Consider the following 12,933-nt stretch of genomic DNA (forward strand, 5'->3'; position numbering starts at 1 on the left):
ATCTGCCACGGACTCACCATGCCCCTCTCTGAATACCTTGAAGTGTCTACTTTCCAAAATGGGGTCATTTGTGGGGTGTGTTTACTGTCCTGGCATTTTGGGGGGTGCCTAATTGTAAGCACCCCTGTAAAGCCTAAAGGTGCTCATTGGACTTTGGACCCCTTAGCGCAGTTAGGCTGCAAAAAAGTGCCACACATGTGGTATTGACGTACTCAGGAGAAGTAGTACAATGTGTTTTGAGGTGTACTTTTACACATACCCATGCTGGGTGGGAGAAATATCTCTGTAAATGACAATTTATTTTTTTTTTATTTTTTTTTATTTTTTTTTTTTTACACACAATTGTCCATTTACAGAGAGATTTCTCCCACCCAGCATGGGTATGTGTAAAAATACACCCCAAAACACATTGTACTACTTCTCCCGAGTACGGCGATACCACATGTGTGGCACTTTTTTGCACCCTAAGGCTAGAAACCCACTAGGAGAGCTTTTCTGAGCGCTTTGTGATTTGAAAAGCACTAGCTAATGTAATGCTATGGGTGTGATCCCACTTGAGTGATGTGATTTTATAAAAATCCCCCATAGCATTGCATTACCAAGAGCTTTTTCAAATCACTCACGCTTACAAAGCGCTCCCAGTGGGTTTCTGGCCTAACTGTGCTAAGGGGCCCAAAGTCCAATGAGTACCTTTAGGATTTCACAGGTCATTTTGCGGAATTTGATTTCCAGACTACTCCTCATGGTTTAGGGCCCCTAAAATGCCAGGGCAGTATAGGAACCCTGCAAATGACCCCATTTTAGAAAGAAGACACCCCAAGGTATTCCGTTAGGAGTATGGTGAGTTCATAGAAGATTTTATTTTTTGTCACAAGTTAGTGAAAAATGACACTGTGAAAAACAATAAAAATCAATTTCCGCTAACTTTTGACAAAAAATAAAATCTTCTATGAACTCGTCATACACCTAACAGAATACCTTGGGGTGTCTTTTTCTAAAATGAGGTCACTTGTGGGGTTCCTATACCGCCCTGGCATTTTACGGGCCCAAAACCATGAGTAGTCTGGAAACCAAATGTCTCAAAATGACTGTTCAGGGGTATAAGCATCTGAAAATTTTGATGACAGGTGGTCTATGAGGGGGCAAATTTTGTGGAACCGGTCATAAGCAGGGTGGCCTCTTAGATGACAGGATGTATTGGGCCTGATCTGATGGATAGGAGTGCTTGGGGGGTGACAGGAGGTGATTGATGGGTGTCTCAGGGGGTGGTATGAGGGGAAAATAGATGCAATGAATGCACTGGGGAGGAATCGGAAGGGGGTCTGAGGGGGATCTGAGGGTTTGGCCGAGTGATCAGGAGCCCACACGGGGCAAATTAGGGCCTGATCTGATGGGTAGGTGTGCTAGGGGGTGACAGGAGGTGATTGATGGGTATCTCAAGGTGTGATTAGAGGGGGGAATAGATGCAAGCAATGCACTGGCGAGGTGATCAGGGCTGGGGTCTGAGGGCATTCTGAGGGTATGGGCGGGTGATTGAGTGCCCTAGGGGCAGATAGGGGTCTAATCTGATGGGTAGCAGTGACAGGGGGTGATTGATGGGTAATTAGTGGGTGTTTGGAGGAGAGAACAGATGTAAACACTGCACTTGGGAGGTGATCTGATGTCGGATCTGCGGGCGATCTATTGGTGTGGGTGGGTGATCAGATTGCCCGCAAGGGGCAGGTTAGGGGCTGATTGATGGGTGGCAGTGACAGGGGGTGATTGATGGGTGGCAGTGACAGGGGGTGATTGATGGGTGATTGACAGGTGATCAGTGGGTTATTACAGGGAAGGACAGATGTAAATAATGCCCTGGCGAATTGATAAGGGGGGGGTCTGAGGGCAATCTGAGCGTGTAGGCGGGTGATTGGGTGCCCGCAAGGGGAAGATTAGGGTCTGATCTGATGGGTAACAGTGACAGGTGGTGATAGGGGGTGATTGATGGGTGATTGATGGGTGATTGATGGGTGATTAGTGGGTGTTTAGAAGAGAATAGATGTAAATACTGCGCTTGGGTGGTGATCTGATGTCGGATCTGCGGGCGATCTATTGGTGTGGGTGGGTGATCAGATTGCCTGCAAGGGGCAGGTTAGGGGCTGATTGATGGGTGGCAGTGACAGGGGGTGATTGACGGGTGATTGACAGGTGATTGACAGGTGATCAGGGGGGATAGATGCATACAGTACATGGGGGGGGGGGGGGGTCTGGGGAGAATCTGAGGGGTGGGGGGGTGATCAGGAGGGAGCAGGGGGCAGGGGGGGGGGGGGAATAAAAAAAAATAGCGTTGACAGATAGTGACAGGGAGTGATTGATGGGTGATTAGGGGGGTGATTAGGTGTAAACATGGGTCTGGGGGTGGGCAGGGGGGGGTCTGAGGGGTGCTGTGGGCGATCAGGGGGCAGGCGGGGGGGGGTAAAATCAGTGTGCTTGGTGCAGACTAGGGTGGCTGCAGCCTGCCCTGGTGGTCCCTCGGACACTGGGACCACCAGGGCAGGAGGCAGCCTGTATAATACACTTTGTAAACATTACAAAGTGTATTATACACTTTGTATGCGGCGTTTGTCGGTTTAACATCCCACCGGCGCTTCTGTATAGCCGGCGGGATGTTGCGGCGGGTGAGCTGCGTCAGGAGCCGGAGGAGGAATGCGTCACGGATGACGCAATTGCTCCGCCCATGCCCTTACAAGGACCGCCGCCTCTGTGGGTGAGCTGGTCATTGCAGGGTACACTTCCCGGCCGCCGCTGTGCGTTAGGCGGTCGGGAAGTGGTTAATGGTTAATAGCAAATCCACCTTAAATTCTAGAAACCCTAAATTTGCAGGATATGTTAAGGAGATCATTGGGAATAAGAGGAAAAAACAATTTTTCAAAAAGACCTTATAGTTTGAGAAAATCGATTTTAAAGTTTCGAAGGAAAAAAGTAAACTTTTAAATGCGGTAAATGTCACTTTTAGTACCTAACGGTAGTGTAATTTTACATGTATCAAAAGAAAGAGCAATACATTTCCTGACAGGGTTTCCAGGGGGTCTATACGCAGCCGCAGCGCTTTGGTCAGGGATTGCTATACAGCAGCAATATGGCTGTATGAAGATCCCTGGCATTTTTTCCTATTTTCCCAATTTTTTTTTATGTTTAGACTGTGGGAATTTTTTTTAAAAAAAATGTGGGGTCCCCCTCCTGAAACTTTTTAACCCCTTGTCCCCCATGCAGGCTAGGATAGCCAGAATGTGGAGCTCCGACCGATTGGGGCTTCAAACCCTGACTATACCAGCTGCAAAAAAGGTCTCTTAATGCCAATTTTTGCTTCGGGGGGGGGGGGATCTGTTGGGGGGGCCCCCCAGGTTTATTTTGCCCTGGGGCCCCATTGTTGATTAAACCGGCCCTGTCTGCCTGGTAACTGCTTGCTGAGCACACACCTCAACACTCAACAGTCCGTGGAAAAGAGGAGCTTTTCTATGGACAGTTGAACTGTGTGCTCAGCAAGCAGTTACCAGGCAGCAGTGAGCAGTTACCAGGCAGCAGTGAGAAGCTGAGAGAGTTAGGGCTGGTGCACACCGAGCGGGTTTTCCTGCGTTTTTGCAGCAGCTTGCGGCTGCGGATACGCTTGGTCAATGTATCTCAATGGGGTGGTTCACACCAGAGCAGGAGGCGTTTTGCTGATACGCATATTCCCGGGGTGAGGCATTTTTTGGATTGCGGAGGCGTTTCTGCCTCCAATGTTAAGTATAGGAAAAATGCAAACCGCTCTGAAAAACGCCAGATCAGAGTGGTTTTGCAGGCGTTTTTGTTACAGAAGCTGTTCAGTAAAAGCTTTACTGTAACAATACATGAAATCTACTACACCAAAAACGCTTCACAAAACGCTAGGTGAAACGCTACAGAAAAATAAGAAAAAGCATTTCAAAATCTGCTAGCATTTTGTGGATCTGCTAGCGGGTTTTGGTGTGCACCAGGCCTAAGAGGCATTTAACTGCCTAACAACAGTTTGTGGAAAAGAGGCCTTATTCCTGCAAAAGATGGATGATGGTCAAGGAGGTCCTTATAAATTAATCTTGCATGCAAATTATATGTAGTCAACTGAGCCCATCAAATGCATTCCCTGTCAATGTACATTCAATCAATCCCAAGCTGCATGCAAGCTGGAACTATTAGCATTGTATACACATGTGCAATTTTGATTGACAAATTTTACCATTTCCAGTTAGTATGAGGGCCAACAGATTTAGAATATTAACAGTTTGGGCTCAATCCATAAAACATTTGCGGAAAAAAGAAATCTTGGAGGGAAAACAATGCATCGGTATTTTAGACTTTTGTGTGCTAATTCATATAAATGTTTACACTTGCGATAATAGGTCAGGGAATTCCCGCACTAAACTAGTGGTGCTGCTGAGTTGTTACATTTTCTCCTGCAGAGACAGTTACTATAAATGAGGCAGCCCCAGCATCCCTTTACATGTGCATTTTTCTGCCTCTCCTTGCCCTGAATCTGTCTATTAAGGCTAGTACACACTAGCAATTTTGATTGACCAATGATTGCTCAATTTTACCACCTCCATGTAGTATGAGGGCCAAACAGATTTTCAATTCTATGCAGATTATATAGGTAAATGGTCATACTACATGGAGGTGGTAAAATTGAGCAATCATTGGTCAATCAAAATTGCTAGTGTGTACTAGCCTTTAGTCTTTGTAAACAATCTAATTGCCGCAGCTTAGAAGAACTTCCAGAAATGTTACACATGCAGGCTTTCTGATGTGAAATATATTTGAAAACAGGTACCCAAGGGGTTAAAAAGCACAGCCTTGGTATTCTGGGATGCCTTTTTGTTCCACCCTGGCTGCTGCCTGGGAGGTCTGTCTCCATTAACTTGGCTGTTACTGCATGCTTATCACCTTTTCTAATCAGTTGTTATTCTCCATTGTCATTCCGCCTGCTCTAATCTTTATGAATTAACCTTCAGTGACATGTGATAATCACTGCACAAGGTGGTAATTTCCCCGCACTGCTCAGGAATTGTAGCTTTTCATGCAGAAACAGCTTTTATGAATGGACATTTTGCTAAGTGTTCGGGAAAGTCAGCTGTTCTCAGCATTACCGCATGTGGGAATGCTTTATGAATAGAGGCTATTGTGTGGGTAAGCTCTCATACTATATGGAGGTGGTAACATTGAGCGATTGGCCAATCATAATTGGATATATGTGCCAGGCTTTACTAAAGACTCTTCTGAGCCTGAAACTGCAATAAAAAGATTTACAAATGTAACCCCCCCCCCCCATTAAAGCCCAACTGAAGTGAGAGGGATATGTATGGAGGCTGACTTGTTTACCCTTTTAACCCTCTGGGGGATAATCCCGAGCTGAGCTCGAGGTAAGCCGCCACAGAGGATTTCTCAGGCCCTGGTGGGCCGATTTGCATAATTTTTTTTTGTTGCACGCAGCTAGCACTTTGCTAGCTGCGTGTATATACCGATCGCCACCGCTCCGCGCTGATTCGCCGCTACCCGCCGTGCCGCCCCCCCCCCCCCCCCAAAGACCCCGTGCGCAGCCTGGCCAATCAGTGCCAGGCAGTGCTGATTCGGGACTCCCTCTGACGTCACGACGTCGATGACGTCATCCCGATCGTCGCCATGGCGACGGGGGAAGCCAAACAGGAAATCCCGTTCTGAACGGGATTTCCTGTTTGCTTTGATTGCCGGAGGCAATCGGAGGGCGTGGGGGGGGGGGGGGATGCCGCTGCGCTAGGCTAGCTACATGATTAAAAAAAATATTTAAAAAAAAAAAAAAAATGTGCTGCGCCGCCCCCTGCCGATATTATTGTATCCCCCAGGAGGTTAAACAATGCACATTGCCTGGCTGCCCTGCTGATCCTCTGTCTGGGCTGGTGCACACCGAGCGGCTTTTTCAGCGTTTCTGCAGCCGCTTGCGGCTGCGGATCCGCTTGGTCAATGGCTATCATTCATAAAGGTGCAGTCGGTAGTGCGGGAAAACACCGTTCTTCTCCGCAACCGGTAATTAAGACTTCTGGGTGGTCATTCATAAAGAAGTTGCCTGTTGCGGTAGAAGTGCGGAGGTTTTCTGGAGGAAGCTGGCGGTAGCGTGGCGGAAGACATGCGGAAACATAAAAGCTGCCCGATTCCCTCCCTGCGCTGCTCTGTCTGATGCTGCTTGGGAGGTCCGTCCCATTTATTTATATGTATTCCGCCCGCCTATCGCTACTGTCCAGCAAGCGGTATTTTCCTTCTGCATACCGCTTGCTCTAATCTTTATGAATGGATGTGTTTGTTACTTTTTCTAGATTAATCTAGAAAAACTCCGCACAAGGTGGAAATGTATCACTCTGTCACCTTTTCATGCGGAAAGAGCCTTTATGAATGGGGATTATGCTGAGTGGTCGGTAAAGTCACTGGTATTAAGCATTTCCGCATGCGAAAATGCTATATGAATGATACCCAATGTATCTCAATGGGGTGGTAGTATACACACCAGAGCAGGAGGCATTTTGCAGAAACGAAAAATGCCTGGGTGAGGCATTTTTTGGATTTCGGATGCGTTTCTGCCTCAATGTTAAGTATAGGAAAAACGCAAACCGCTCTGAAAAACGCCTGTTCAGAGCGGTTTTGCCGGCGTTTTTGTTACAAAAGCTGTTCAGTAACAGCTTTACTGTAACAATATATGAAATCTACTATACTGAGAACCGCAGCAGCAATCCGCAAAACGCCATAGAAAAATTTAAAAAAAAAGCGTTTCAAAATCTGCTAGCATTTTGCGGATCTGCTAGCGGTTTTTGGTGTGCACCGGCCCTCTATAAGGATTCACACTTGTCTGTTCTGTGAATCAATGGTAATCAGTGGACTGGTTCACACTTGAACAGGTTTCAAATGCAGAAAAACACTGACAGCAATGCAGCACTGACAGAAAACCGATAGACAAGCGTGAATGCAGCCTCTTACATTCAGCCAAAACCCCTGAACAAGCATGCAGCACATCAGATGTTACTTTGTGAAGTGTGAGGGCCTTTTTCCACTTGTGCAGAAACCAGGCCAAATCCACAGAAGTTACCCGCAGGTAAATCACGCAGGGAAACTGCCATAGGACACGATGGTGCCGCCGGCCAATCGCTTACCTTAGTGATTCGGCCGACCTTGCCGTCAGTTTCCGTGCGGGAGGCTGCGAATCCCATAGCCGTGCATGCCTTATGGGATTCGTCAGCGTTCCTGCAGAGGAGGAAGTGCCGCCATGCGTCTACCAGCTGCACGCAGCACTAGTGGAAACGGGCCCTGACTGAATTACCTGCATGTTTGTTTCATGTGCAATTCATACACTACTGATGCCAGAAAGAGCAGAAAGGCTGCCAGGCAACCAGTATTGTTTAACAGGAAATAAACGTCAGCCTCCATATCACTCTCAGTTAAGGCGAGCCTTATCAATCCAGTAATATTACATTACTCCCCTATGGAAGCAGATAGCACACCTCAGCCCCTTCCACTGTGTACATGCAGCGGTTGGCACAGAAGGGTGGAGTCTTTAGACCAGCCAGGGTATACCCAGTCTCCAGCCCACTCCTCTCTGAGCACCTCAATCTGCCATCACCTTCCTCTACAACCTCCAAGCCTCCTCCTCATCCACCTGGGTGACCTGGCCAGAGCTACAGTCAGATAGTGCGAGACCCCTCTGGAAAGCTTGGGGTGCCCAGTCTCCAGCCCACTCCTCTGAGCACCTCAATCTGCCCTCACCTTCCTCTACAATCTCCGAGGCTCGTCCACCAGGCCAGGGCCACACGCAGGCCTCCCTGCCGGCACCACAGGAACCCTGCACTGGAATAATCAGGAATTAATTATCCAACAGATGACTTACCAATCAAGATGACAATTAGCAACCACTGGCCTGCAGGAACTGATTAGCCCGAAGCAAAGATTCCACCCAGCCTGGAGAGATGCTCATTGCATGAAGAACTTCTGCAAATCCCACGTCATGTCCCACGCTATAATCCCACGTCATGTCCCACGCTATAATCCCACGTCATGTCCCACGCTATAATCCCACGTCATGTCCCACGCTATAATCCCACGTCATGTCCCACGCTATAATCCCACGTCATGTCCCACGCTATAATCCCACGTGCACTTACCAGGTACCCCAGGCAGAGTCCTCAGGAAAAGGGACGGTCAGTGACATGCAAATAATTTTAAGTTGAAGCAGGATTTAGGCCTCTTTTCCACGAACTGTTGAGCTGTGAGCTAAGCAAGCAGTTTCCAGGCAGCAACAAACTGTTATCATGGTGGAAAAGCAGTTACCAGGCAGCAGTGAGCAGTTGTGAGAGTTTGAGAAGCATTTCACTGCCTATCAATAGCGGCGAACATCTCAGAATCTCTGGGCCTTGTACTGCTTCTGGGTCGCTATGACCCGGAGTAGTATGCCTGCGCTGGCCCGGCAGTGCGCGTCCTAGATCGCGCTCCTGTTGCCGGGCACTTTCTGCACATGAGTGACGTCACGCACATGCGCAGAGAGTGCCCGGCAACAGGAGCGCGATCTAGGACGCGCACCGCCGGGCCAGCGCAGGCGTACTACTCCGGGTCATAGGGACCCGGAAGTAGTACAGGGCCTAGAGAGATTCGCCTGGCAAACGGTTCGGGCCATTTCTACCTATCAACTGCCCGTGGAAAAGAGGCCATAAGCATACCTCCCAACTTTTTGAGATGAGAAAGAGGGACACTTAAAGGAGTTGTCAGGCAACATTTATGAAAATAAGCACTACTTACCGGGGGCTTCCTCCAGCCCCAAGCTCCCAGCACGTACCTCGCCGCAGCTCTCCCTGCAGCCATTCGCCGGAGCTCCGACCCGGTCCCTGGCGAAGACGTCAGAGCAGGCGCAGTAGTTCTGTGCCTGCGCAGTTCCCTCCGGCCCATGTGGTGGTAATTGACAGTGCCGATCGCGCAGGCGCAGTACAGAGTGACGTCATCGCCGGGGACCGGGTCGGAGCTCCGGCGAATGGCTGCAGGGAGAGCTGCGGCGAGGTACGTGCTGGGAGCTTGGGGCTGGAGGAAGCCCCCGGTAAGTAGCGCTTATTTTCTTAAGGCTAATTTCACACCAGGACGTTGCGTTAGAGGGGGCGTTAAGGTCGCATAACGTCCCCCTAACGGAACGCCTGGTGGTGCTGGATCTGGACGTCAGAGTGAGCCGCGTTGTGCAGCTCACTCTGGCGTCATTGATGCCGTGATGCGCACTCTTGTGTGCATGCGGCATCACGTGGTCCCGCCGGCCAATCGCCGCACAGAGCGGCCGCTCCAGGAAGTAAACACTGCACGTCATAACGTGCAGTGCATATTAATTAGCCATGTGCCTGGCCGCTCTCCGCTCCTCCACAACATTACTGAGCATGTGCAAACAGTCTAACGCGGCTCAGCCGCGTCTAAAGTACTGCATGCAGTACGTTGCCTTGTGACGCAGCGTTACAATGTAACGCAATGTCCGCACTGTGAACAGCCCCATTGATTTTTCATTACTGTGCAGTGGGCTGCGTTACAGGCTGCTCTAACGTGCGCCTGCAACGTCCCACTGTGAAAGCAGCCTAAACGTTGCCTGACAACTCCTTTCAGCCATGCCCCTGCCACACCCCTGGCCACGCTTCTGTCACACCCCTAGTCGCGCATTCCATAAAAATTTTATAGGAAAATATGTTGATTTATTATTCAAACCACACTGATCCTCTCTATCCTGGTTCATTTTCCTTCATAGTAACATTTGAAAAGAAGAAATCTATCAATTTAAAAGCATGGGAATAAAGTTTAAAGTCAAACACAAGTTTCAGTAGAGAAATACATATATTTACTTAGAAAGAGGGACAAATGAGGAGGAAAGAGGGACTGTCCCTCCTAAAGAGGGACAGTTAGGATCTATGCATAAGGACAACTGAAGTGAGAGGGATATGGAAGCTGCCATATTTATTTCTTTTTAAGCAATACCAGTTGTCTAGCAGCCCTGGTGATCTATTTGGCTGCAGAAGTGTCTGAATAACACCAAAATCAAGGATGCAGCTAATCTTCTCAGATCTTAGAATAATGTCAGAAACACCTGATATGCTGCATGCTAGTTCAGGGTGTATGGTAACTGGTATTGCTTAAAAATAAAGGAAATAAATATAGCAGCCTCCATTTACCTTTCATTACCTTTCACTACAGTTATCCTTTAAGCCTGGCACACACTTTGAACTATGATTGGCCAATCACTGATCAATTTTGCCACCTCCATGTAGTAGTAGAGATAACAGGTTTTGAATAAAATGAGCAGATTGTGTAAGTAAACCTCATACTACATGGAAATGGCAAGATTGGCTTTAAGGCCCCGTTCACATCTAAAAGCGCAAAACACTAGCACTTAGCTCTAGCGCTGTGTTCTGTTGATTTTACTGCGATTAGCGCGGTAAAAAACACTGGGCACTTCCGCGATTTCAGAGCAATCGCTGTCAGCGCTTTATAAGCACTGTACCGCGATCAAAAATGCTGCAGGTAACGCATTTGTGATTGGTGCTAATCGCAAAACGCCCGCGACCGGAGCCAATCGTGGCATTGAGAACACTGCCAGAGAGTATAATAGCACAAAGCCTAGTGTGAATGGGCCCTTAGGCAGGGTGCAGACTAAGGCTTCCTGCACGCTGCATGCGATTCCGATTTTAATCGTTTTTTACATCTGATTCCGATTTTTAATCGTTACTGCTTGCTGCGTTTTTTCCTCCATTTTCTGTTGATTGTATTCAGGGAAAATCGGAATTGCAAATTGGAATCGGAATCGCAAAACTGATTTGCAGTGTGCAGGGATCCTTAACCTCCTGAGCGTTACGCCGTTCAGGAGGTTTTGCAGCCGAGAGTCCCCCAGTATAATTTTAACTCTTTCCATGGCTGTAATAGCTTCAGCTATCACTAGACTAGCTAGCAGTGGTGGCCGGCATCCCCCTAAATACTGCTGATCCCCCCAATTGCCCGCTAAGTACATTACCCAGCCTGGATCCAGCGATCGGAGCAGCCTCCCCGGACAGCTCTGGTCTCTTTATGGGGAGGATCGGGTCTGCACATGACATCATGTGCGATCCTCCCCATAGAGAGGACCGGAGATGTGCTGGGAGGCTACCGCTAAGGAGGTTAAACTGTCAAAAAATGCTAAAGTTTTGCCAAAATTGCACTTCACTTGGTTTGCGTTTGTATTTTTTGTACAAAACTGTAGAGCTGCTAGCAGTCCATAGCAACACCTTGCATGTGCGCCTCTCTGTGCTCAACACAAAATGCAAAAACAGTGGATTTTAATGTAAATGCATGGCGAGCTTGCAAATGCTGCACCAGTTTAGCCTGCTGCTTTGGTGCTTTTTCTCCTGTGATGCCCTAGGCCATGGCCTAGGTGGCCTTGGCCTAAGGCTACTTTCACAACAAGACGTTGCGTTTTAGGGGACGTTAAGGTCGCATAACATGCCCCTAACACAATGCGTGGTGGTGTTGAAGTTGGACCCGTGGGGGGGGAGGGGGCTATTGCGCGATGTTCCCTGTCTGACCACCAGCCAAGCAGGAAGTGACACGAGCGTGACGCGTCCTTACCGTCACTTCCTGCTTCGGGTGTGCGGGAGTGTATTCTTTAAATACACTTCTGTGCATCCGCGCCGCAACGTCGCGTTGGTAATTTTTTTTAAATCCATGCGTCGTCATAGACTAACATGAGTTCCCGGGCTGACGCAGATAGCCGCAACTCGACGCAGAAGCCACGCGGTAACATAGTTCTTGACCTGCGTCAGGAATGTGGCGAAAACATCACTTCCGCCGCGTCGCCACATCGGAGTATGAAAGTCTCCGTAGACCTTCATTGCATGGCGGTGGGGTGCGCACCGCCTCACTGCCTCGGTGTAAAAGCCGGGCCCTCAAGTGTAATGTCCTGGCTGGTGTGGTCAGCGCTGAATGTTTACCTGTAGCACTGACATCTTCTGCAGCCTGCACAGAGTATATAAAATACTCATTTGTCACCTCCTATGTGCAAAAAAAGTAACATAATGCAGAAAAAAATATACCTCTATTTCACCATCAAATATCATCACCATACATTGTTCAATAACAAAAATTAAAGAGAAACTCTACTGAATATAAATGAATAAATAAAACTGTGTATGTTTTTCATACAATATTAATTTATAAATTATTTAGTCAGTGTGCCCATTGTAAAATATTTCCTCTCCCTGATTTACATTCTGACATTTACCACATGGTATCTATATTGCTGGCAGGGGCATCACTGCGGAATATCTGTTTATTGTGCATTCCAAGGTGACGACTAGAAACAACACCTGGTGCATAACTAAGTAGCCTAGGCTAAACATCATTGGGAGGAGTGGGGCTACATAGCAATACACACCAATATATACATATAGGAAGAATTTCGTTATTAAAGTGTAACTGTAGGGGAAAAAGTGCTCCAAAAAGTTCACCTCAATAGAGGGAAAAATCTGGACAATCCTGAGCCCCTCCTCCTCCATTGAGCCATTCCAGCGCTGCACCACCCCACAGACCGCCGACAATCCCATGTGAACATGTGCTTGCGCAGTAACACGGACCTGAAATAAAAAACACCAGTGGTGCTCAGCAAGATTTCAGATATCCGAACTACCCAGATAAACTGAACTTTTTCCACTATCTGAACTGTGAATAGCAATTCGGATATTTTTTAAAATCTGAATAGCACTATCCGAGCAAACTCGGATTTCCCATCTGAAATCCGGGTGGATAGTTAGTTCAGATATCCGAGCAGAAGCCAAAATCACCTTCAAAGGCAAAAATCCGAGAGGGGAGAGAGGGAAGGGATTTTGGCCATTCGAAAAGACTTTTGGAAGCATTTTAAGCCATTTTTAGGTCACTTAC

General features: G+C 47.9%; 1 protein-coding gene across 2 annotated transcripts in view; it reads right to left on the bottom strand.

Moving 5' to 3' along the window:
- The window catches only part of LOC137570308 (zinc finger CCHC domain-containing protein 3-like), a 30,267-nt gene extending 21,950 nt beyond the window's left edge, over nt 1–8,317 (bottom strand). The window contains exons 1-2 of one of the 2 annotated variants that reach the window (XM_068278947.1): nt 8,172–8,317; nt 7,777–7,857 (exon numbers count right to left, since the gene is read on the bottom strand). The gene's annotated coding sequence lies outside the window, so the exon portion shown is untranslated. The remainder of the gene's footprint in view (nt 1–7,776; nt 7,858–8,171) is intronic. The other variant, XM_068278949.1, reaches the window with a different exon arrangement.
- Nucleotides 8,318–12,933: the final 4,616 nt, after the last annotated feature.

This window comes from Hyperolius riggenbachi, chromosome 4 (genome assembly GCF_040937935.1).
Source record: "Hyperolius riggenbachi isolate aHypRig1 chromosome 4, aHypRig1.pri, whole genome shotgun sequence".
Lineage (NCBI taxonomy): Eukaryota > Metazoa > Chordata > Amphibia > Anura > Hyperoliidae > Hyperolius > Hyperolius riggenbachi.